The sequence below is a fragment of the Eretmochelys imbricata genome, chromosome 7, assembly GCF_965152235.1.
Source record: "Eretmochelys imbricata isolate rEreImb1 chromosome 7, rEreImb1.hap1, whole genome shotgun sequence".
NCBI lineage: Eukaryota > Metazoa > Chordata > Testudines > Cheloniidae > Eretmochelys > Eretmochelys imbricata.
The window spans coordinates 55,404,360-55,431,381 of NC_135578.1; positions in this window are offsets into that span (position 1 = coordinate 55,404,360).

Consider the following 27,022-nt stretch of genomic DNA (forward strand, 5'->3'; position numbering starts at 1 on the left):
AAAGGTTTGTCTGTATGTTCACTTATGGGTGTGAGCCAACATGGCTGGCCCTGTCACCTCTATGTACTGGGGACTGATCCTTGATGCAGTCGTGCTCAGCACCTGCTCCCAATGAGGTCAGTGGGAGTAGGGCCAGGTTGTGCCCCTATGTCCAAATTAGGCGCCACCATTCCCTTCCTCAAATTTCTTGCATGAAGAAATGTGGGGTCCATCCCACAAGCCCCATGGCCATGGGAGATCTATGGGGGCAAAGAGAAATCCATGGGAAAGGTCCTGTTGGCCTGCACTGATGGCGGGCCCCCTGTGACTCTGTCTCCCCTGTGACTCTGTACTACAGTACAGCTCCCCTGGAGCTGCAGAGTCAGGGATTCCCCAGCTGGCGCCCACTTCTGAGACACTGTCCCTTTAAGAGAGGGCTCTGCTAGAGAGTCATGATGCTTCGGGGTCTTTACCTGTCTTCTGAGGTTTGCAGCCCTGTCCCCCCAGGCAGGTCACACCCTGGAGATTCCCACACTCATGGCTGGCCCTTCATGGCACTGACAAGGGGTCCAACCTCCTTCTTCCTTTCTGACTTGGGAGGTAGTGATCGAATGGCCAGGGGATGAGAAGGACATGACTACTCTGGGCTCTGGGTTTGGCCCAAGGTCTGCAGAGATCCGGGAGATGGGTTGACCTGCCCTACACTGACTAGATGGTGCCGCAGCAGCAGTGTCTTCCCCCAATATATGCTGTTTTCTTTGGTTTCTGGTGGATATTTATAACCCAAAGGACAGTAGCCACCAGACTGGGACAGGTTAAAGATAGGTCAAATTTTGGCCTACTTGGCATTGGCAATCTGAGGATGTGGCTGTGGGACTTTAACAAAGGAAGGTTTCTGGAGGGTTTTAGGAACAGAAAAACTTTGAGCGAAACTCTGTCATGATGCTCCGACTTTTCCTCCTCCCCCTGTAACTTCAGGGGTCAGAATGTGCCCTCAGTGGCTACAATGGGCAAAAGTGACCAGTGATTTTGGGTGCCATAGGTGTCTGAAGCTGGGCACTGAGAAATGGAGGCCCCTAAATCACCCACCATGTGAGAAAACCCTGGCCAGTTGTGCCTGTGAAAATCTAGAGTCACTGTGCCAATTTCAGTGCATAAATCAGTTCCGTCACTCTGGATTTCCACTGGCCATGTGAACAGGTTCAGAAACCAGGGGAAAGCACCTGTCAGTCTGCGCTGGTGCTGAGTCCCCTGTGACTGTTCTGGGTACTTGGAGGCACAGTGTTCTTGGACTTCAGTGGGGTTGCACAGGGCATAGCTCCAGGCAGACATTATGTCAGCATGACCCGAAGTCTCACTCCAGAGGAGATAGTCAGTGAAAGCTGCTCGCAGTGAGATTCTGGGTGTCGAGGTTTGACTGTAGTTTTACTGGCTTTCAGTGGTAGGATACTGACTTGATATTATGCTGGTGGCTTCCTCGCTCCACAGAGACAGGATCATCTGAATTTTAAGCCAAGAGCCCAGCAATTTGGACAACCCAAATCCCCCCCCCCCCCCCCGGCCCCCTCAGGATTGTGTAAGTTTTTCTTCTCTGGGGATAAATCTCCTTCTCTTTGAGCCTTTCCATTTCTACCGGACCCCAAGTGCCACACCAGGAGATTTGCCAGGGATGTCCCAGGACCAGCCTGGAGGGCACCACGCTGGTTATTGCTCCTCTGTTATCAGCTACAGCAGCAAATGGTGATGGCAAAGCTTCCTTGCCCTGTGGCTGAGGCTGCTTTGTACCAGTGACTCGCAGAACATAACTAAACCATGTAAAATGTCATCCCGTGTTTGCCATTAATAAGCTTTAAATTAATAACACAAATTTCCAAGACTACCTCCAGCCTGAGTCTCAGCGCGGTGCTGCCTAACGAAGCCAATCAGGACACTTCCTGATTCAGGCTGCAATTAGAGGCTTCCTCTCAAGGAGCCCCGGCCTTCCCCGATGAATGTATCAAGTATGAAAGCCCCACAAGCCACCTGCACAGCCAACAAGACGTCCCACCCCGTGTCAGAGCGAGGGCCCCATGCTACGGCAGAGCAAGGAGCAGGAATCGGTGCAGGAAGAGGTGTTTTAAAAAAGCCACACCAGGCCTGATCCTGCTCTCAGTTACACTGGTGTAAATTGGGAGTAGCCCCATTGAAGTCAATGGTGTTAGACTAGTGTATAACAGGTGTAAGTGAGAACAGAATCAGAGTCATGATGCTGAGGGCAATAGTTAGATCTAACTGTGTCCAAAATCACACACACCCTGGAGCATTATCTCTCTCTCTCTCACACACACAGCTCTCTTTTATACCCAATAGGCATATGATGTATTATTCTCTTTCCTTGCACAAACAAGTCACACACAAACTCATGTGCATACACAGTCCCCAGGCATTCCACACACACAGAAGTGCACACACATTACACATACACAGAAACACTCTCCCATACATATGCATGTATTTATTTCCCCAGTTACCTGCTTCAGTTTGGTTGGCATAACTGTGTGTGCAGTATGCCTAAGTGTGTGTGTTTGTGTTACAGGGGTGCAGGACACACACTCATAGGCCACACTCGCACCATACCTACATTGTCCCCGCTCTATACACATAGGTATTGGTCAGACCCGCCCTGTACTCATTCTTCTAGGCACATCACCCAGTTACTGAGACAAAGGAATTCCCAGTATCCCCACCCCCACCCCAGACACCTCAGAGGTATCACTAACACACAAGGAAAGACAGACACTGACACCTGCCCTCTCCCCCGTTCCCCATTACATATACAACCATTCCCCCACATGCCTGCAGACACACACAATCTCTCCCAGCCCATAGAGGCACACACACGACTGTATGGGACTCACACTAATACGCACACAGGTGCCCACACATGCCCTGAGTGTGTCAGACGAGCACTCGGCATTAAGAGGTAACCCTCCCACACAGTGGGACGGCTGAATGGAATAATTAATTTTCCAAAGAGCATGAATATCAGCCAAAGCCAGCCACCCGGATATGGTAGACCATTTCTAGCCAATATCCGTGCTATCCGGATTCACCCATCCCCGTCTTCTGCGCTCAGCAGTGCTGACAGCAGCAAAGCTGAGCTAGCAGCACTGATGTGCGGGCTGGGGGTGGGCGGGAGGGCTCCTACATTTGTCTCTCTGGACTGGACGACAGGTAGTATCAGAGCTGCTGGTGTCAGAGCCAGGCTCCCTCATCCTACCTGCCACTGAAGGGAGGGAGGGAGAGAGAGAAAGCAGACCCACCACTCCCCACCCTATTGCCCCAGGTGAAGAGAGCAGAGATCTCTCCTTCTCCTGAGCAGGGGGGACAATTATATGGCCAGCACCAGTCTGCCCAAATCCTAGCAGCCCTCCCTAGAGAGAATTAAGGGTAAATTGTTGGAGCCACAAATTCAGGCCCAGGACCCCTGCTCTTTCCCAGCTACACATCTGTCCTTATCTATCCCAGTCACTCTCCCAGGCCTGGGCCTGAGTCCACTCTTAATCCACCATGGGAGGGGGATGAGAAGGCTGGTCGACAGCCACTCCCCGCCCAACATCAAATGGGGTGGGGCCAGCTGGCAGCTGGGAAGGCCAGGCAGCGGTAGAGGATGCTGGATTGGATGATGTTCATATTCAGAGGTCCAAAGGCCTGCTGAAAATGAGGAGCCCTAGATATCAGACCTGTGAGAGAACCAGAATTTCCCACCCAGGGAGAATTTTGAATTTCTGAAAAATATTTGTTCCAAATCAGCATGGAAAGTAGAAGAGGCAGAGTGTCCCACGGGAGGGACATTGGCAAAAGGAGAAATTCAACAGGATTTTTTGGCAATGTCTGGTCCCAGCTCGCCGGGCGCCAGGCTCTGTGACAGCTCACCAAGGAGGCTGCTGCAGAGCCCTGGGCCTCGGAGCACAGCTACACTGCAAAAACCAAACTCACCAACCAACCAGCAAGTCTCAGAGTCTGGGTCAACTGACTCGGGCTAGAGCCTCCCACTGTGGCTGGGACCTGGGATCTGAGACCCACCCCATCACCGGGTTTCAGAGCCTGGCCTGCAGCCCAAGTCTAAACATTAATGCTGCTGTTTTTAGCCCTGGAACATGAATCCTGCCAACCTGAGTCAGTCTACCCCGGCTCTGAGATTTGCTGCTGGGGCTTTTTGGTTTTGCAGTGTAGATGTGCCCTGGAATCCTTTGCTTCATGGCCGCTGCCTGCGAGGCTGCAGAGGAGCTGGGAGCCCTGGCTCCATTGCACCTCACTAGATGGGCTTCTGCAGAGCCAGGGCAGGCGGCAAGAAATCAGGTAGAATGTTTTGTTAAAATCAACACGTTCCCGCAGAATGTTCCCATTTTGACAAACTGGCATTTTCCACTGGAAAAATTCTGTCCAGTTCTGTTCAACATGACTCTCTTCCAGTTCAGCACAATGGACTCTTTGCCCATCACTAGTATAAAGCCATGATTCCAGCCCCTTAAAATACCCTCCTAGCAAAGGTGCACACTCATCAAACCCAATCCTTGCCTAGTGGTTTGCAATAAGATTCAGCCTTTGGAAATGGTTTGAACCCCACGCTGTTGGAATGTTAGGGTCAGTGATCTTGTTCCCTGACCCTGTTCTCAAAGAGAAACATTCACGAGCCTGTCCTGAACTGAATCTGTGCTGCATGGATCTGATTTGAAGCTGTTTCTGTGAATACCCTCACAAGTAAGTTCCCTGGGAAGAATATTAACTGAACAGCTAATAATGAGTGTTTGCAGAAAGCCACATTCAAAATGACAATCAAAAATAAATATGGTCTCAAAAAACATATTGCAAGAGTTGCTGGTATCCAGTTAAGGGACAGAAACATACCATGTGACCAACATGTCCAATGAAAACAATTCCAGTTTTGAATAGCAGAGGCTTACAATGACCAATCTACAGACCAAGAAGTATTCGCAGAAATTATTGGGTGAATAAGAGCACAGAGCTAGTCTCAGACTATTCCCAAACATGAAAAGAGGCAAAATAACTCAGTTTAGTTACTCATTATGAATTATTGAGATTCTAGATCAAGTGGTGAAGAATGGTCTTGGCATTCTGGGTGCAATTCCCACCTCCGGTATCACCTTTTCACAGTATCTTAGTCTAGTCTCTGCCTCATTTCTGTGTCTGTAAAATGGGTCATAGTTCTACCTGATTTGTTTGTTTAGACTGTAAGCTCTTCAGGGCAGAGACTCTTCACTGCTATCTATTGGCAGAGATCCTAGGACAATGGGGTTCTGATCACAGAGCCGTAAAGTACTACCATAATACCACTAGTAAAAGCTCCAGTGTCTGTGTGTATGTCTATCTACTCACAAGTATGTATGTTGGTTTGCAGAGGCATGGGTTAATATGTGTATCTATTAGAGCTGGTCAGAAAGTTTTCAGTGGAACAGTTTTCAGATGGCAAATGTCATTTTGTCAAAATTAAAATATTTTGTCAATTTCAATGAAATTGCATTAAAGCATTTTACTGATGTCACAGTGAATCATTTTGCTATCTGAAGGCTTCAATTTTTCATTTGAAAACAATTTTGTTTTGGAAAAAAATTAAGACAAAATCAGAAAGAAATATTTTGATTTTATTGAAATGAAATATTTTGATTGCCCCAGAATGATTTTTTTTTCCAAAAATGTTGTGCTGCAGGAAATTACAAAGTTTTTCAGTTTTGTTCTGACTTGGAAAAAAGACAACTTTCAAAATCATGGACTTTCCCATGAAATAGAAATTCTGGTTCCTATCTAGATCCAGTATCTTTGCAACTTCTCTGAGTATTATTCAAGTTCCATGAGATATCTTTATAAACATCCCATCTGTGCCTGTTTAACTGCGCCATTAACAGATCTGCAGTCTAAGTGACCACTTGTAGAAGCACTGATACATATGTGCAAGAACCCTAACTGCACACATTCAGGGGGACACATGCAGAGGTACAAATGCAGTGTTGCCAACCGCAAACACTCTGAAATTTTGAATCAGGCCCCCCCCAAAATCAGGCGTTAATCTTTAAAATTGGGAGGTTGTTTTGGCAAACATATACATTTGGGATTCTTTATATTTGCCTTGCTTTTTGAGCCTTTAGGATGCACTTAGGCCACACTTTTCTCCGCAACCATGAGGAACAGAAACTTTCACTTAAAAAAGAGCAAGCTAAAATTCTCACCTAATCACATGACTCCAGGAGCTGGGACTTCAAATGAAAAACACCAAATAGCCCAAGAGGTGGCAAACCCTGAATCATGTTCCCAATTCCCAATGGCTACTGGCTAATGGGTAGCCCAGCTACCCATTGTGCCTTTCAAAATCTCCCTATAATGGGGCAGTTGCCCCACACCAAGAAGAGGAAGGATTAAAGCAGGCCAGAGGGAGCCTGCGCAGAACCCTCCAATTAGAGGAGGGCTCACTAAGCGAGCCAATTGGGAGATGGCTTGTTGAGCGGCCAATCAGGGCCTGCAGGGGCCTTATGTAAAAGACTGCTGTACAGAGCAGAGGGAGTCTCTTCCTGGCCTGTTAGGGAGAAGGACCAGCTGCCTAGGAGCACCATGGGCAGGGCAGGGCAGGGCAGGGCAGGGCAGGGCAGGGCAGGAGGAGCTTCTTGCTGACCATGGCCAGACTGAGGCCCTGGAGGAAGGGCAGATAAGGGGCTAGGGCTGCCCCCATTTGCCCAGAGGGACGTGGCCAACACAGACTACAGTTTGCCACTGGAGCAAGGGACTAGACCAGTGACTGCAGCAGGCCACCGAGGCGAGTGGCTGGACTATAGACTCCGGTTCCGGGGAGCAACGCAGGTCCCAGAGTGGTGGAGACAGCAAACAGGGAGTAATGGTGAGTGAGACACCACTGGAGGAGGGTGCCTGGTGGAAGGTCTCGAGCTAATCCCAGAATGGCCAGCAGGAGATGCCATGGTGGTAAGTCTTGCAGCGCTACACTCCCCCTAGTTTTTTCTCTTTCCTTTAAAATAAATTAGGATTTGAGGGTGGTGGGGGAGTGCATAGGACTGCATTAGGGTAACATATAGGCCTAAGAGTAAAAACAAGTCACAACATGCAAAAAGGAAGGTCCCTACAACAATGTGAACTCAGCCTCTTTGCATGTCATATTTTCTGCCCTGGGTTTTGCTACCCATATACAGTAGCTTAATACATTACCACAACAGAGAAAGGATGGTCTTGCAGTTAAATCACTGCCCTAGTGCAGAATGCTTTGGTGAATTCCCACATGCACATACAATACACAGACAAATGCACAGCAACAGGGTGAATTCAGAGGCATCTAAATAGGCGCATAGTAAAACAAATAGAGGGAGCTGTTCAAAAAGTGATATGACAAGGCGATGAGGAAGAGGTTCCAGTACTGGACTAAAATTCAGGATATCTGGGTTCAATTGCCAGGTTCCTGCATGTCCTTGGGCAAGTCACTTATTTTCTGTGCTTCCGTTTCCCCCTCACAAGGTGAGGCATGTGAGATGCTCAGAAACTAAGATGATTAGTGTATAAAAATGCATTTCCTAAAGCACCTAAAGAGTTTAGGAGCACAAGCCATTGAGATTTGTGCACCCACGTCTCATAGGCGCTTTTGCAAGTGCCACTCCTTCTAAATAAACTGCAAGATACATGCTGTGCAACGCTGCTAAGTTAATGAACTTAAACTTTTGCACTTCCCATTTTTCCTTTACTTTTGCTGTGCATTAACACTGCATTCATATAAATATGCCAAAAATATATAGATACATACACACACACACTTTATATATAGTTGTGTGTTTATATGTGTAAAGCAACTGGGTATTTACAAGCTGCTTCTATGGTTATAATATACATCACTATTATGAATTGCTTCATTAACCTGTCAATCATATTGTCTCTCTCCCTCTCACTCTGCCTTGCACCTACATTGCTCTGTCTAAAAAAGCGTGTATGTGTTGGGAAGGGGGGTACCCCCCCACACGCTAACGTGCCCAGAAATTAATGCCGTTTCATTGCTGTTTATCCCAGAGCTTGGATCCAGCCTCCCTTCCGGACGTCGCCAGTAGAGGAGATGCTGCACAGAGTCATTTATCACCCAGTCACTGGTCAGTAGCACTCTGGGTCTTTCCACTGCTTCTCCAGGCTGCCTGGCTGCATCTCAGGAGGAGGGGCCCGCCTGCAGTGTATTTGCAGTTTGGAAGCACTGCTGATGGGCTAGTCCCCAATAAACCCCCCAAAAGTGCTGATGTGCCGAAAGCAGCTGACATTGATGGATCTGCTCTCGTCTTGCCTTTCAGTCCTGCTGCAAAAGAGAGGAGAGAGAGGAAGAGAAACAAAGGCAGAGATTAACTCTTTTGTCACAGGCTCTGCAGTTTTACAAGGCAAGATAAAGCTGCTGTCCGGGTAGCGTGCAGATGGGACCAGCTCAGCACAGTCTGTCTGATTCTCTATGGAGTCCAAGGTGGAACAAACAAACTGCACAATGATTTACTGACCGGCCAGCGCTGGCTAACTGAGGCCTGCTATTGCTACCACGGGCATGCAGGGATGTGTGTCACACACCCGCAGTCAGGTCATTAAACAAACACACATACACTTCATTAAACACAAAGATACACGCCGAAACACAGACACACAATGTAATTAGCCACAAGCACACGTGCAAGAGACACTCTAAACACACACACATATTGCCAACAGACACCCCCCCGCCCCTGGTTATTGCCAACCTGCATTCCTGCAACACGGACACTCAGACATCCTTAGAGTGGTCAGAACTGTTTGGATGAAATTTCATCTAGTCAAAGCCAAACCATTACATGGAGATGTGTCGGTTTCAACAAAGTTTTCACTGAGAAGGATTTTTTTGGCCCAGAGGTTCCCTTGTCTCTTTCGATGAGAGAAAGAGGATGCAATACATAACTAAATAAGCTACATTTTGATACAGTTCTGTTTTGTGAAAATGTATGAAAAGGTTTTGTTTTTGTTCCATGTTGGAACAAAGTCAAATTCCCAAACCTCAAAAGTTGTCACATACTGGAATTATCATCCTCTGGATAACTCTAGCTGTCACACACCTGCACTCACAACACTCCATCGCACATGGGTACGCACACAGAAATCTCACATCTGCCCTTGCATATACTAATACACACGGTTATCACACTCCTAACACACCATTGCACTATCAGACATGGGCACGCACACACACACACCAGTCTCACACGTCTACACTTACTTAATCATAATTTATACTCCCCAAGGGATATTGACTCTGGAACCCACCCACAATTCTCTTATTAAAAATATATACCTGTGTTCAAATTCCAACACACACACTTCGTTAAACATGCACAAAGTAGGTTGCACATAACTTCACTCAAACACTTCTCAAATGCAAATACTCAGAGTACTGTCACAAGCCCATCCCCTCTTTTAAGGATACACACACACAGAGGCGTGTCTTATTCCTATATTCACATGTGCCATTAAATATAAACACAGATAATAGAGAGATGTCTCACTCACATCTAGACCTTCACAAGGGCTCTGTGCAACTGGGACAATATTATCAAACCAACTGGGGGGTTCAACAGATCCTGCACTCTCACACGGCTTAAAAACACAACTGCATACGTACACTCAAGCAGACTGCACTGCATTAAACCCAAGCACACCACAATATATCATCAATAATAATTATTATTATTGGTAATGGAACAGGTCAGGAAATATTTTTTTTTAACCTGAAAAATGTCAACCAAATTTTTTCAGTATCTTCACTTTTTTTATTTTTCAAGTTTTTACCCAAAAAACCCAAGATGGAAACCAAACATTTTTCTGTTTAACTAAAACCACAAATTTTCAACTTTTTGACAAACACCTGAACATTTTTGACAAAAAATGGAAATTTTTCTTTTCTGGCAAAAAGCCATTTTGCTATGGGGAAAAATGCAGACTCAGAAGGTTTTCAATCAGCTCTAATTCTGGGTTGGATTTTGCCAGCCTTCCTCCCATTGAGTAAGGATCTTGTATTCCACAAGTAGCCCATAGGTTATGGTCAAACTAGACACAAAGTAAGATATTAGTCAGCATGAATAAAGGTGGCAGGAGCAGGCCCAGTCTGAACTGCTGTAGGGCTCCCATCAGGATTAGCGCCCTATTGTGTATGCTGTACGAACACATAGGAAGAGACCATCCCTATTGCAAAGAGCTCCCCACCAGAGACCTATCTGCAAGATAGACATATAAAGAGAAGCACATTATACTACATATATACACCGACTCTTTAAAAAAACAGGCATACTACAACTATGCACGTACATCCAGCATATCTTTGCTCACACATACCACTGAACGTACAGACTCCATAAGAAAATACAGACTACAGTCAGTCAAAATTTTTGGACAAAAACTTCTTTGGGAGGAAAAATAAAAAAGCCTTTTTCAAAACTGAAAAATTTGTTTTTCAATGTTTTCCACTACATTTTCCGTGCCTTTATCAAAGCCATTGTTAAAACTGTCAGCAAAACAGTTGTTGAAATTTTTCATTGACCAAAATCCCAGTTTTCAGGAAACAAAACATTGAAATGAAGGGCTTTGCAAACATTGCCAATGATAAAAAAAAGTTACTAAATATTTTTTTTTTTTAGAAAAAATGAATCCATTTCAAACCCTGTGAAATGGAAACAACTTTGAAATTTCAATATTTTTATAATGAAAATTATTTTGCATTATCTCTAATATCAATATTTCATGAAACGAACTCATAGAGGGATATTAATTAACCCTTCACAAACCCTAAATACACCCTTGATCTAAAGTGTGGTTCTGACATGCCACATTACCGAGACAGATGTGACATACATCCAGCAAGTAAAGCCAGTTCCTCAAAACCACTCATGGATTCTCTACAGAATTGCATACTGTCACCAGTACATTTCCCTCAGGTCTTTAGAGGAGGGTGGGTGTGGAGTGGATGCTTTCCCTGATGAGTTACTGTTCATATCCACTGGCTGGTCCTCTGAAAGGTCTTGCCACATTTTTGTCTGCAAGCTTCGCTGGCAGGGACTGGTTCTTCCTCTGAGCTAATAACAATAACAGGAGCTTAGGCCCCAATTCAGCAAGATATTTAAGCATGTGTCTAATTTTAAACACATAGGGAGTCCCAGTGAAATCCACGAAGCACATAAGGAATTCCAAGTTAGCCACATGCTTAAGTACCTTGCTGAACTGGGCCCTTCGACAGCCACTCAGACACGGCTGAGTCGGACCCTTCCCTCTATCAGCGTCCAGCTGCCCAGCTCTTCACACTGTCCTGCTCCCAACGAGGGTTAGGAGCACTGGAGAGGCATGACCTTCACCCACCGTCTCCCCTACCCTGATGCCTGTCCATTCCTCCCCACCTCCCACACAAGTCATTCCCCTCCTGCTCCTGGTGAGAGCACATTTATTCTGAGATATGAAACTCGTGTTGTTTCTTTATTGTGCTTTAATGAAACACTGTTTATTCTAGGCTTTTAATTCTTTCCATCTATTATGTTTAGACAACTCATTAACAATCATTTGTTATCATTAGACTTCAATTTTAGGCTCCTTTTCCCAGGGGAGGCAATGTGGTGCTTTTAAACATATTTGCATCATAAACAATTTCCAAGCCCTCCATGCCATTCATTATGCTGCCCCTTCCTCCTTGCTAAGCAATGGGACATAGCTCATCACCCCTGCCCCCATACCAGCGCCTCTCAGGATTTTGGCCTCATCCGCATAGACTCGTGGTCACCTCTGGGTCTTTGGGGAGCTTATTCTGTAGAATGGGGGCACAGATTCATGGCATACCTGCTGCAAACTCTTGATGGCATAGGTCCCAGCATGGTGAGCCACTCTTTCCACTGGAATTAATGACCATTGGCTGCAGTGAAACTCATTTCAGTCTGTTTCTGGCATTACATTAGCTTGGGATAATGGTGCTCTTAGCACTTGTCACCGGTATGTGGGCTTGATTCTGTGATCAGTTACACTTTCTATTTATTCCTGATTTACATCCGTGAAACAGAACAGGACCAGGCCCTGGGTGAGTGTGCTATATAAATACTGGCCTAAGTTTGCCTCCATTCACCCCTGTACAACTTGCACTGGACCAGATTCTGATCTCAGATACCTAGGTGTAAATCCAGAGTAACTGCTTGGATTTACACTGGGGTAGAATCAATCTGAATCTGGCCCATTGATTTATGGGACTTGATATAGGTATAAGTGGGGTCAGTATATGGCACAGAAAATGGTATCTTTAGTTTAGTTTTAGCTCGGATTTGTCTGTCTTGGCATTTATAAAAGAAACAAAGGAGGTGAGGGAATATCTTTTATTGGACCAACTTCTGTTGATGGAAGAGACCAGGGACATATCCTGGGACCAACGTGGCTACAACAATTTGGCATTTATAACACATCTAGCTCCTCACCAGACCCGGCTGAGAGATGCAGCTGGGGAAAATCACTAAAATGTGGTCAATTGTTTTTGTTTTACTTTTTTAATAAACTTTCTATACAAATTTTGTTGAAAAATTGGATTTCAGAAGACACTGACCAGCTCTCCTCATCACTGAGCGCCTGCTTTGAAGTTACACCCTTTGCTGTCACATCTAGAACTCTGCTGCTGGGTAGCGTCATCGGCTCTTAGGCCCCAACCTACTGGGGTAAGACTATGCTTTTCAGAGCCAGTGTGTTTCAAAATAAGGATTGGATTCTTGTGTGACAGCCCCATGGAACTCTGTTGATTATAGGCCCTAATTCAGCAAAGCACTTCAGCACATGCTGAATTTTAAGCACATGAGCAGTCCAATTTTGATAATGGAGTGGAGAGTCTGCTTATAAAATTTTCAGATGACATCAGCCTGGGAGGGGTTACAGGGATTTGGAGGACAGGATTAGAATTCAAAACGATCTTGACAAATTGGAGAATTGGTCTGAAATCAACGAGATAAAATTCAATAAAGACAAAGTGCAAAGAAGGAAAAGCCAACTCACAACTACAAAATGAGGAATAACTGATGTTAGTATTGCTGAAACGCCTCTGGGGGTTATAGTGGATCACAAATTGAATGTGAGTCCACAATGTGATGCATCTGCAAAAAAGGTTGATATTCTGAGGTGTATTAACAGCAATGTTGTACATAAGACATGGGATGCAAGTGTCCCACTCTGCTTGGCACTGGTGAGGCCTGAGCTGAATTATTGTGTCCAATTCTGGGCACTGCACTTTCGGAAAGATGGGGGCAAATCAGAGAGAGCAACAAACAGGTTCAGAAAACCTGGCCTGTGAGGAAAGGTTAAAAAAAACTGGGCGTGTCTAGTTTTGAGAAAAGAAGACTGAGTGAGGACCTGATGACAGTCTTCCAATATGTTAAGGGCTGTTTTAAAAGAGGACAGTGATCAAATGTTCTCCATGTCCACTGAAGGTAGGACAAGAAGTAATGGGCTTCATCTGCAGCAAGGGAGATTTAGATTAAATATTAGGAAAAACTTCTAATTGTAAAGGTAGTTAACCTCTGGAACAGGCTTCCAAGGGAGGTTGTGTAATCCCCGTCATTGGAGGTTTTTAAGAGCAGATTGGACAAGTACCTGTCAGGGATGGTCTAGGTTTTACTTGGTCCTGCCACAGAGCAGGGGGCTGGACTTGATGACTTCTTGAGGTCCCTTCCAGCCCGACATTGCTGTGATAAGAGTCCTGCTCATTGACTTAAATTATTTATGCTAACGCCCCTTTACATTGCCAGACCAGTGTAAAAAAGCATTAAAGTGGATATAAATACAATAGGCTAGTGTCTTCTATGTTTTTCCTGTCATAGGTGATTCATTCATAGCCCTCACGACAGATCACTTTTTATGTTCAGTCCCCTTCTGGGATAAAAGTCCACCTGAAAATACAAATAAGTGATCCTTCTGCTCACTTAGCCTATACTGAAGTCCTGGCTCTTCACCCCTTCCGTTTCTTCTGTGCTTCTTAAGCTGAGCACTGTCTCCCAGGGCTTCCCCCTGGAGCCCCTTCTTTCCAGCAGGATTCCCCACTGCCTCCCTTCCCTGGGTACTTTGGCAGCTTCTCCCAGGGATCTCCCTGCTTTTTACAGGCCTCCCACAGGAAACTAACCTGTTCCCTGTAGGCCCTGTTCACCCTGCCTTCACCACGCCCTTCTCAGAGAGAGGGAGCTCCCAAGTTCCTCTCTCCTGGGTCTCCTCCCAGATTCCTAAAGAAAAACAAGGTGACAATGCAGCAGCTCTTCAATCCCATTCAAAGGTCACCATTCCCAGGTCACCCACTCAACAGTCATTAACCACCCAGTCCCAGTTCATTTGCCACTCCTCTCCCACAAGTCAGGTCTCCCCCAGGCTTCCTCACCTGCGAGCCCTACTCCTGCTCAGGGGAATCTCCTCCCAGTACCAACCCCTTATTTCTGGGGTCCTCCTGCAGCTCTCCACTCAGGTCTTCTGCTAAAGGGCTCCCTACAGTGTTCACCTCCCCAGGCCTCCTTGTCTGTGAGTCTGAGGATCCACCTTCCAGCATCATCATGCTAGCTTCTGAGCCCTGCTTACATTGACCAAGCTGATTCTTTCCCTCATTCCTAAGGGCCTCTACACAAGCCTTCATGCAGCTCAGCAGGGTCCCCCAGCTCCAGCCGGTCCTCCCCCACAGCTCAGAACTCATCACCAGCAGCTCACAATTACCACCCTCCACCAGGTCTTCTGCAGCTCATTCCCTCAGACAACTCTTTGCCACTCCTTCTAATGGTGCTCATTCCCTTATGGCCCAGGAGCCCTCTCTTCAGACCAGATGCGAGGCAGCTGGCCCATCACAGGTGCTCTGGCTTCTTCCCTCTACAAGGGGCCAGTAACCCTGTCATCCTGGCACAGCACTTTCTGGAGACTCCTTTTGCCTTGTCTGCTAGGTCACAAGCTCATCCTATATATCATCTAGGCTCTTTGTGGCTCCAGATTTCCCAGGATGCTTTGAATTTATTGAGGTAAGTTTAGTCCGTTCCTACTTATAGCCTTTGTGGCAATCTTTGGCTAGGGCTGTTTTGGGACAAGGGTTTCTAAACAAAGTGTTCTCAGGGACCCTTGAGTCCAGATTCCACTGAATTACTCTTCAAACTGAGCCTGTCTGAGAAGTGGTCTGGTTCATCCCCTGTGCATCTCCTGAGACAAAAATCAAAGGAGTATTTCTTTCCAGTGGGCTGGAATGGGCAGGAACGCTACGCAATTTAGTATATAGTGAATGGAACGTTAAGAATTGTGGTGGAATTCTCTAGTCTGTGTTATGTCGGAGGTCAGACCAGATGATCACACTGGTTCCCTGGGGCCTTAAAATCTGCGGCTCTATTGCTGTAAGCAATTTTGGCACCTTTAAGGTCTGGAACGTACTGGGATTTTGCATGGCCAGATGGATGGTGCTGGTAGCTGGAGATCATTGGGGTCTGAATTTTAGATGGAGTGGTGTGGCTGGAGCCTGTAAATAGGCCCCACCCACTATGCTAACTTGATCATTGTTGTTTTATTTCCTTTCCCTTGTCACTCTGATCCAATTAAAGGCATTGTAGTTAAGTGAAAAGCCACGATTGGCTAATTGGATTTGGGGCGCAGAGCCCCCTTCTGGGGCTGGGATTATTTCTTTATTTATTTGCCTTACAATTGCTAAAACCATTACCAGGCTATGAGGGGCTAATCCCCTGCCCTTGGAGAGCTCCAGGGAAGATCAGGGATGAGCGATTACTCACTGAGTAAAGATCCCTGCTTCTGCACGCGTGCTGTTCCCTGCACAGCTGCCAAGCAATGGGCCGTCTTGTGCTGGGAATGATGTCTGTATATTTTTAACATTCCGCCACTGCCTGCTGCGGCCTCCCACTGCATTCACTTTATTGATGATCTGCCCCCCACAGCTGTTTTGTATGGATCCCCACCTTGTCCCTTCCACATCTCCTGCCCCATCCCAGCCCCAAAACAACTGCTAGCTGCCTGCCTCTCTGAATATTAGGATGGTTCTCCCTTGCCTTTGTTCTCCTGTGTGTTTAGAATGGTGCGGCTGGGTTTGTGATGTGGGGGTACTTGAGTGATGGAACCTGCCCCTCCTGGACGAAGGGTCTGATCCAAAGCCCTCTGATGTCGGGGGGAGTCTTTCAATTATCATCACAGGGCTGTGGCTCAGGCCCTAAATTGGGTCCTGCCAGAGCCTGTGGGGATCTCTGAGCACATGCCAAAATGCTCTTGGAGAACCCAGCCCCTTCCCTGCGTGCTGGATCTGCCTGCTCAGAGTCCAGACTCCACAACACTCAGGGGCCATGGGCATGACCATGCAGCTGTTCTACACATTCCCCAAAGCATCCAGAAGCGTGCTGGAGTCTGGCTGCACGATGGCCAAACATCAAGAGTTATGCCCCCAAAATCACGAGGTTCGCTTAAAAATCACAAGACTTCAAAAAACAAGAAAACCCCTGAGTTCTTGTTATTTATCATTTTGGTTTTGAACCTCTAGGATACCCAGAGAACACGTTTTCCTGTTTTCTCTGTACATACAAGGCTTCAAAATGTACCTTTAAAAAAACAACCCCCAAAAAACCCTGAGATTCTCATATATTCACATCACTCCAGGAGCTGGAAACACACAAGACTTGCAATAAAACTATGAGAGTTGGCAACACTGCTGAGGCTACAGGCCACTTGCTTAAAATCACTGACAAGCAAAAAAAAATACACAGTGGCCAACATTATCCAAAGTGATTCTGGACACCTCCAGTTTTAAATTCCCAGCCAGAGATGCTTGAAAGGGGCTAGACACTTTTCAAAAACCTGGCCATTAATATCTGTGCATTTTGTCAACATCAAATTTCAAGACGTTGAGTAAGACCAACTTGTGTCATAGCCTAACGTTGTTCCCCTCCTATCAAATTTAAATAGATCCAGAACAATGCACAAAGAAACGGACTAATATTTTTCTTCTAATCTGTTACACTCATAGGAATGCTAGGGCCCAATCCAGCAATGAGCTATGCATGGACTTTGTGCAGGCACAGAGATCCACCTGCACAGACCTCATTGCAGGATCCAGGCTGAGGTGTTGCTTGTAACAATGGCAGGTTAAAAAAGACTTGAGGCGGGGTGATTTTTAAGCTGATGACGCCCCTTTAAGTGGTGCAAAAGGCGCTATGCAAATTGTTCAGAATAGGTCATGTAGAGGGAATGATGAGTCTCCAAATTGCCCCACAGGATTTCCTAGTTTTGTTGAAACAGGTTCAAGCGGTCTTTGGCTTAGTCAGCAAGGCTCAATACAAAACAGAAAACAATGTTCCGCATAAAGGAATAAAAAAGAAATAGAAAGCACAGCTACTGGCGAAAGAGGGAAGGAGCAGGGGTTATGGGGGTGTCAACCAGGTTTCCAAACAAGCTCATCACATTGGGTACTGTTTAGGGCTCATCAAAAGCTTTCTGTCAACATATTTTTGATGGAAAATTGGGTTTTTAACAAAATGAACAGGGCCTGCTTTCCTCGCATATTTTTAATTTTTTGGTTGGAAAAATCAAAAATTGTAGCCAAAAACTGGGCGCGGGGGAATAGGTTTTTAGCAGTGTTTGGCTGAAAATTTTCAGGATTTTGACAGAAGTTGAAAATGTCGTTTGCATCAAAATTTTCTGTGACCCCTCTCACCCCACTTTTTTCAACCCCCTCTAGCACATTTGAGAAAACCTAGCCAGAAGACTCACATTGGGAGCTTTTGTATATGGAGCACTTATGAAAATCGAACCCCCTATGCTTAGGGATGCTGGCAGAGGGAGCATTCTCAGAATCAGTTCTTGCTATGCTCATCCCAAAGGTGTAACATATGCTCCACTCCCATGTGACTTTCCTGGTGTCAGCAGAAGCACAAGGACTAGCCCAATCACAGTCCCAACCTGACATAGTAGTTCCAACCTGAAATTATAGTCCATCCAAGTTTGTGTATTACATGCAAGTTAAAATGCTGGCTAGTAGAGGGGAGAAACACACACAAAGGGCTAGATCCTCAGCTGTTGTAAATCAGCATCAAATGCAAACCTGATGGAACAAGTGGAAATAACGCAGCTATGGCAATTGTCACCAGCTGAAGAGCTGGTTAATAGTTTGAATTTTCAGACAGGTTTAGACAAAGAGCAGTTTAGAATCATCAACTACAAAGACTCCCCAAAAGAGAAATTGAACTGTGAACCCCTGAAAGAATCCACTTTCAGATTCTTTAAAGAGAAATCCTATCAACTAGTCGTCTCCACACTCCTTAGCTGAAATCCATGCTCTGATCAGGAAGCATTCCTGCTAAAGAAGATCCCAGTGAAGGTTGACCCGTTAGTTTCTTTTCCATCCTGAGCTTCCACCAACTGTCCTCCAAATTTAGAAAACAAGGGTCAAATTAATCTCTAGTGTAATTCCACTGAACCTAATGGTGTTCACCAGGGATTAACTGAATCCCTAATGTCCTGATTGCACAGAAAGGGAAGACACCTGACTCAGGTGTGTAAACAAAACACTTCAACCTCTCAGATACTGCTGCACATCACACCTAGGTCCTAAAACCCTCCCTATTACCCGTGGACTCCTGCCCTTCATAGATCTGCCTTTAAGATTCACTACCACTTTCAAATTGAGGCTTCTCAGTTCTACATTACATTGACCTCTTCAGTGAATCCTCTCTGATCCACCCTCATGGACAGACTGAAGAGGTAAATTCATGTCTTCTTCACCTGAATTCCCCTTATCTAGATGTCTCAATGGGAGAATCCAACCCTCCCATTTCCACCTCCTCAGGATGCCAGCTCCTTGGTCCTTCTGTTCCCCTAGTGAGGTTCTACTGCTTGGACATGGGCTTTTGAATGGGAGCTGAGCACCCACCTTCCTTAGGTCTCTTTGAAAACTCCAGCAGAAAGGAACAGCAGGAACCATCTACTGATACATCCGGTGCAGGCAGGCACACAAAGATTTCTCATGTATGTGACTCCATCTCAAGTTCCACCACTGGACCGTGCTCCTGGATCCTGGTGTGGTGCAGGGACTCCTGGGCTCACAGGACAAAAGTGACAGGCTCTATGGAAAAATGACCAGGCATTTAACTAAATTCATTCACTATTAGCCTGAGCCAATGTCCATCAGCATTAATGGGAACATCCCCATGGGTGCTGGATCAGGCCCATTAACTCTCCACCTCTTCCCATACATAATCATTTTATTATCTCACACTAATTCTCTCTATAGGGACAGTGGGGCCATCAAAAGGCCATGGCATCTCCTTCCTGCTCCCACTGAAGGTCATGTTTGGCCTCTGCCCTGGGAGAGCTTGCGGTTGGCCAGTCCCGTGGTGCAGGAAGGGTTCGGTAGGCACTTGAATCCCCTGTGAGAGAAGCATCATAACCCCAGGGAAAATACAAACATCATTATTCTGTCTAATCAGGAGCCATTCACTGGAGGGCTCTTTTTGGAGCATGGGATTCTGGTTTCAATGGGAGACCCCTGGATGACTGTGCACATTTGTCAATCCACAATCGAGCCCAGAGAGGACGGTTCCTATTAAAGTAATAAGGCTCTTAGCTCGACTTAGAGGAAGAGGCAAAAGCAAATAATCAGAGAGCAAGAGAGAGGCAGAGATAAAGAGAAGAAACCAAGGGGAAGATGATTTTCTATCAACAAAACAGCAGGGACAAATTCTAGTTCATCTCATTGGAAATGTCTTCTTCATGTGCAAACAGCGCCTGGAGCCAGCACTAATCTCCAGATTAAAGCCTTTTAATAACAATTAGTCCTCTCCGCGCACTAACCTACTGGACACTCCGCTGCATACGTGGGAAGGGGGAGGAGAAGGAAGGACGCTTCACTGGCTGTTTAACCCTTAAATCCCCTGATGTGCCAATTCGCTTCCCCTCCACACACGAGCTTGAGCATAGGCCAATGCATCTTGGTAGCTAAACACACCCCGATAGGGGCTGACACTGCTTCTCTCCATGTATCCATCTGCATGCTGTGTGTGCGCGTGTGAGAGAGAGAGAGACATCCCCAGCTTCAGGAAAATCTGGATCTGAATTTTGCACCTCCTCCCATGTCTATCATGTAGGTGTTTGGAGGGAGGAGGACCTGACCCCTACGGAAGAGAAGACACCTTATCAGCAGCACTAGCCTGTGGCCAAGTTTTCAGTGATCCTGCGGCTGGAAGGAAAAGACACTCAGACAATTAAATATCCCACTATTCCAAACATCTCCCTTCACGCTGCTGGTCCTTTAAGACAACACATTGATGCCTCTCCTTCCTACACCTGTGAATAAGGACGGTACACCTCTGTGGTCTTTCCCATATTGTTTTCTAAGGGCTTTGGCTGCTGTTTTGGCTTGGTCCAGAAATCACTTCTGATGAAGGAGCAGAACCCCACTGCCATCACCACCCAGAACCGGGTGCCCTGAGTATCCAGCTTAGAGCTTGGTGAGCACCACATTGCCCACCCCACCCAACCTGCTCTAGACATCAGTTCCCATCTCATCAAAAACCCCAAAGGATGGGAGGGTTTTTTTGCCTTCCTATCCAAAGTGATAGCTGGCTCCAAGCTGGGAAGTGTAGCCTGTCCGCTCCCACCTTCTGCAGCATTTGGGAAGGAACCACATTGCTGCATTAGGAGATGCAAGCCAGAGATGAAGCTGTAAGGACACAGCCTTTGCTCTGCTTGCATCAGGTGTGGCTGAAAAATAGCTGGATGCATCCCTGTTCCTTCCCATGAATTAAACGGGGAGCTCAGCTGAAGGGTTGGGGTAGAGAAATGAGAGCAGAGGATGCTGGTGCGAAACAACAGCCTCTGTGCTGAGCCTCCAAACTTCCCAAACGACAAGCCAAGCAGAATTTCTTGGAAGAAGCCACATCAGCTACCCTGAAAGCGATTAACCAAACAAACAGGACAGACAAAAACCTTCCATGAGGTGATTGCGGGGAGGGAAGGAAAAACAACCCTGTGACATTATTGCTACAACAGCGGGGGCAGCCAGATCTCCCCTCCGACCTGTAATCCCCCCCCCACACACACAGCATCCATAGGGGTAGTGCAATTACTATTCAGGCTGGGGGCTGAAGAGAGTCTCCTGGCCCTTCTTCTAATGTAAGGTTATTGTAATTGATATGAAGGTAATTGATAATGTGTTACGGTGAATAATGTCTTCAATTTTCTGCTAAATCCCATTTTTGTAGCCATCTGGGCTCCTCCAACTGCCCCCCTGGGACGCCGAGTAATAGATAGTAATTATTCTCAAGTCATTTACTTTTTCAAAGTGTTTAGTGCTTATCTGTTTTACAATTAAAATGGAAACGACCCTGATTCACTTCCTTTCTTTTTTATTTAAATAGCATACACACACACGCACACACACAGAGTCCACTACACATTGGAGCCCAGAGGGGTGTGTGTGTGTGTGTGTGTACATATATCACTACCATACAGAAGCACACAGGATCTAAATGTACAGTCTTCACTCACTTGCATGCAAGAGCACAGAGAGGCATGTGTGAGCGCACAAATACACAAACACCGAGGAAGGCAGTGTGTGTTCCTGACAGCCCTATGCAGCAAAGCACACTGTGCGTGCATGTGTACGTCCTGAGACCCCATGGAAACATATGTGTGTGCATTCCACATTGCCTGGCCTGTTGCAAGTTACTGTAGGTGAAACACCACAAAAACATAGCACAAAATCCTTTCCACGCATCTCTATGTGGAGGAGGTCACGGTGTGTTCCAACAGGACATTTATTGATAGGGAAATATGTTGTAAACACATGAAAATGATGCAATTCAAACATATACCATATATGCACATACACATGCAAAACATATATTAGGCATACACACATGCTATTACACACAAATTAACATGAAAATGTGCATTCAGATATATCCCCAGAACACACATGTAACTAAACAGATGCAAACAAGCAAATGCACCATCAATGGAAGGCATATTTTGTACAGTAAAGCCATTTGAAAATCAATCCCGAACGTTCCCTGCTATTTGCAACAGAACGCTGATTTGTGTTCTTATCAACTAGCTCTGCTGCTCCCCAGAAGAATACAAAGCACTAGAATACAAGCTGTACCCCAATACTCAGTAATCAACACAGGGGAATCTCTGCAGCAGCAAGCTAACCTATTGGGATACTTGCTTCAGCACAGAAGGCCAATGCAAGGCTTATCCATTAACTTCAGTGGGGCCAAGATTGGGACAAGGCAATCCAGTCCAGTTCAGGCTGTGCCCCAACACCCAGAAACTAACCCACTTCCACTGTTCTCCACTGTATATAAAGTGATCCAAAAATCAGTCTCACCAAACCCCAATCCATTAAAGTCAATGGAAAGATTCCTATATAATTCAGTAGGTTTTGCATTGGTCCCCACAAGACCTCTCAAGGAAAGTAGGTCATTCTTACAGGCTGTGCAACTCTATCCTGGGAAGCAGTGATTTGGGGGTCCTGGTGGATAATCAGCAGAACATGAGCTCCCAGTGTGACACTGTGGCCAAAAAGGCTAACGCGATCCAGGGTTGTATAACTTTAAAAGAGAACTAGATACATTCATGGAGGTTAAGTCAATTAATGGCTATTAGCCAGGATGGGTATGAATGGTGTCCCTAGCCTCTGTTTGTCAGAGGGTGGAGATGGATGGCAGGAGAGAGATCACTTGATCATTACCTGTTAGGTTCACTCCCTCTGGGGCACCTGGCATTGGCCACTGTCAGCAGACAGGATACTGGGCTGGATGGATCTTTGATCTGACCCAGTATGGCCATTCTTATGCTCTTAACTAGGGAGAATCTTGAGTAGCAGTAGAGAGGTTATTTTACCTCTGTCTCTGTCACTGGTGCAACCGGTGCTGGGATCCTGTGTCCAGTTCTGGTGCCCACAGTTCAAGAAGAAAGTTGATAAATTGGAGAGGGTTTAGAGAAGAGTCACAAGAATGATTAGAAGATTAGAAAATCTGCCTGATAGTGACTGACTCCAAGAGCTCAATCTGTTTAGTTTAACAAAGAGAGGTTAAAGGGTGACTTGATTGTAGTCTTTAACTATCTTGATTTAATAATGGGCTCTTCAATCTAGCAGACAGAGGTCTGACACAATCCAACAGGTGGAAGTTGCAGCTAGACAAATTCAGTCTGGAAATAAGGTGCAAATTTTTAACAGAGCAATTAATCATTGGAACAACTTACCAAGGATGGTGGTGGAGTCTTCATCACTGACCATTTTTAAATCAAGACTGGGTCTTTTTCTAGAAGCTCTGCTCTAGGGATTATTGTGAGGCAGGTTTCTGGCCTGTGCTGTCCAGGAGGTCAGATAAGATTATCACAACGGTTCCTTCTGGCCTTGGAATCTTTGAATCTGAATCTTCTGCAATCCAGCATCCAGGAACTGCCCCGATACAATCCATGACGGACCTAACCAGCTAGAACCCACCCCCCTGGAATCTCTGTTCAAACACAAGGCCTTGGTTTCCTGGATACCCCATGCACACAGAGCTCCAGAAATTCATCAGCTGCAGCAGCATATTTGATGAATCCCAAAAACCAGAAACAACAACACTGAGCCATTCCTACAAAATAACTAGACACACCCTGCCAGGGACCTTGCTATATAGCTAGCCAGCAACACTTGCTGAATGGAAGCAGGAGTGGCCTGGGACACCTCTGCTCCATCCCAGCACACAAATACTAGCTCAGTAGAACAACTTGCACCCCTGTACCCCAGATAATGCCCTACTGGAAACTCTGCTGCACCTCAGCCCCCTGAAAATTACTTCCTTTTAACCACTGCTTCACAGCAACACACAGAAACTGGGCTCCCAATGGAACACCAGCTCCATGCCAACCCACAGCTCTAGTGCAGAGGAGTTCAGAATGCTCCTACAGAACCCCAGATGCCATGCTGAAATCTCTGCTGCTCCACCACCACACTGAGAACCCCCACTCCCACCAGAACCTCTGCTCCCCAGCACAGTCTCTGCCACCAGCCTCCCGGGGAGGAGCGAACCAGGTTGGCTAGAAACTGAAACGATCCAACCTTTATCCCAAAGTGGCCACCTTGCACCTGCAGCATCCTCTGCCCAAGACAACATGCCCAGGCGGCAAGAGGCTGCTGAGGGAAGTGTGTGTGTAGAGGTGAGGGCAGAGGACCAGGAAGTCCCATGGGGGAGGGGCTGCTGTACTCTTGTCTAAGCATCCAGCCATCTATGTGTTTATCTAGAGCGAAAAGGTGACGGTTAGGCTCTGAATTCAGTGCCTGGTTCTGAAGCATTCTCAGCACCTTCTCTTGGCTTCAGCTGGTGTCCAGGCTCCCGAAAGTCAGGCCTTTTACTTAGGTGTCTACATATGGACTCAGGAGCTAAACTTGAGGCTGCCATGTATGAATAGGTTGGCACTGGGCTTTTGAGGCCCTGGCTTTGAGTTCTGAGCCCCAGCGGGCCAGGATGCACAGGCAGCTCTCAGGCAGTGAGGGCAGTGTGACTCCTAGCGTCCCAGCTCAGTTACAGTGGACCCGGTCAAAAAGTGGACAGCGCTAGGGCTGGACTGTGACTTGGCTGAGGGGCTCAGGCAGGAGCGTGAGAGAAGATCAGAATCCCCCCATCCCCTGGACTGGGCTCTGGCTGCTTTAGCCCCAACACCCCTGTACTCACTGGCCAGTGGAGTGGAACCAGCGTGGGGTGGGGTGGGATCGCTATGGTCATTTGGTACTGGCATAGCTACAGAGCAAGGGGAAGCAGGGATGTGGAATTTCAATACAGAAGAGTGGCTGGGGCTATTCCTCAGGAGGAGGCAGTTTACACCGCATGCCCTGCTTGGAGCTTTGCCTGAAGGGACACTGCTACAGCTGAATATGTATTTCGATAGAGGTCTTCTGCTTTGTAGCTTAATTTAATTTTTCATTGTCCTTTGACTCTGGGGATGACCCACTTTATAAGAGCATCCAGACCCAGCCACTCTCTCCCCACCCCCCTCCTGAAGTACAAGCCAGGTCTTCCCTCCTCTTCAGTAATGGCTGGAGCACTGGCTCCCTTTGCTGGCTGACGAAGGCGGCCTCTGGCCCTGTGCGGGAACATCCCACCGTTCTTTTGTCTGAGATGGTAACTCCTTTTCCTTTTCAATCCCTTTAATGATTTTCCCCAACAGTCGGCACAGGCCTGCACCGAGGCAGTTTCCCCTGCTGAGAGGGAAACAAGACTGAGGGAAAAGGGCACCGGGGGAACCGTTCAGAATCAAAAAGGGGGCCGGGGGACCCGTTCGGCTCCTCAGCTCATCTCTTCCGCCCCGTCGCCAGGTGGGCAGCCCCGCAGCACTAGGCTGCAATGCTGCCGAAGCTAAGAGAGGAAAATCTCAGCCGGTGCTGGAGTAGGGGTTGCCACCTGGAATGGGCCATCTGGGGCTGTAGGCTTGGCCTGGATTGTCCTAATACAGGCCAGCAGAACAGGTTGGGGTCAGGGATCTGGGAAACCACTGGAGAAGGAACCACTGGCTTCCACAAGGCCAGCAAGCTCAGTACCAGAGGATGCTGCTGGAGCAAAGGGCTGAGCACTGCAGGGCAGTGGCTTTGCCTCACTTGTGAGTTCCCCAGCACTGGTACTCCTGGGCAGCTCTGTCCTTTGTTCCAGTGGCACCCTGCTCTGTCCTGGGGGACTCCTTGGAGGCCAGATGGCTCTTCCTCCATCTGGTCCCTGGCACCTGACTGGAGGAAGAGGCCTGGGTAGGTAGTAATGTAGGAGGGTGAGGTGGAAGTTTGCACACACTGGAGGCAGAGCAGTGATGTGCAGGGAGAGGCCAGGGCCAGCTCCAGGGTGGCTGAGATCTGTGGAGACCTGCTCCTAGCTCTGACTCACCCAGATTCAGGGTTCAGACCTCCCCCTAGCTCTTACTTACCCAGATACAGGACCAAGAGCCTCTCCCCCCATCCCCCGCCCCAGCTCCTATTCACCCAGATACAGGACCCAGACATACACCCCCTCCAGCTCCTACTCACTCAGATACGGGACCCAGACTGACTCCTGGTTCCTACTGATCTCACTGTGGCAGGCAGCCACCCCCCTCTGAATGACACATGGGACAGATCCAGGAGAAGCAGCTGCTGCCAGACTGGCCAATCCTTATTGCCAAGGAGGTGCTGAGGATCTGAACTGTGTAAGTGCTGGGAAAGCCGAGAGGACAAGGGAGCCGTGAGCTGCCAGGAGAAGGGGGTGAGATGTGAGGAAGTCTGGGAGCAGAGGAGGAGGTAGCTGCAGGTGAAACCATACTGAATGTGGTTGGGGGGATGGAACATCTGTCTCTGGTTTCCTCTTCCCCGGCTCCTCAGTGTGGGGTGCACTGCTACATTACCCCTTACAGATCTGTTCTAAGCCAGCAATGCTAACCGGTTGGCACCAATGAAGGCCTGTGATCCCAGTACACACCATATAATAGTTACCTCCTAGAACACCTTCCATCCAGGAGCCTTAAAGCACTTTTCATATGTTTATTAAGTCTGACAACTACAGCTGGTTGACATTTTTTCCATCTGAAAATGGTCAGAAATAATTCACAGGAAAACTAATTGGATGCTAATAGCTGGGTTTTCAGTGAAAAACCAGCATTTTCCCTCAAAGTTTTTGATGCAAATTAAAAGAATGTCCATTTTCATGGAAATTTGTCACAGGGCAAAAATCAGGTCCCAACCTGCTCTGCTCACAATTCACCTACCTGGCTGGCAGCACTAGTCATTGCTATTGTTTATTTTTGTTGCGGATCACAAACAGACCTATTGTGCTAGGTGCTGTACAAACACACAGGAAAGCACAATATTCGACTCCCAGAGCTTACATGGATGGGGAAACCAAAGCATAGAGAGGGGAAGTTAGTTGCTCAAGCTCACCCAGCAAAGTCAGTGAGCAGAGCTGGGATTAAAACCCAAGCAAGTCCTGACTCCCAGTCACCTGCGCTAAACAACAGGGCATAC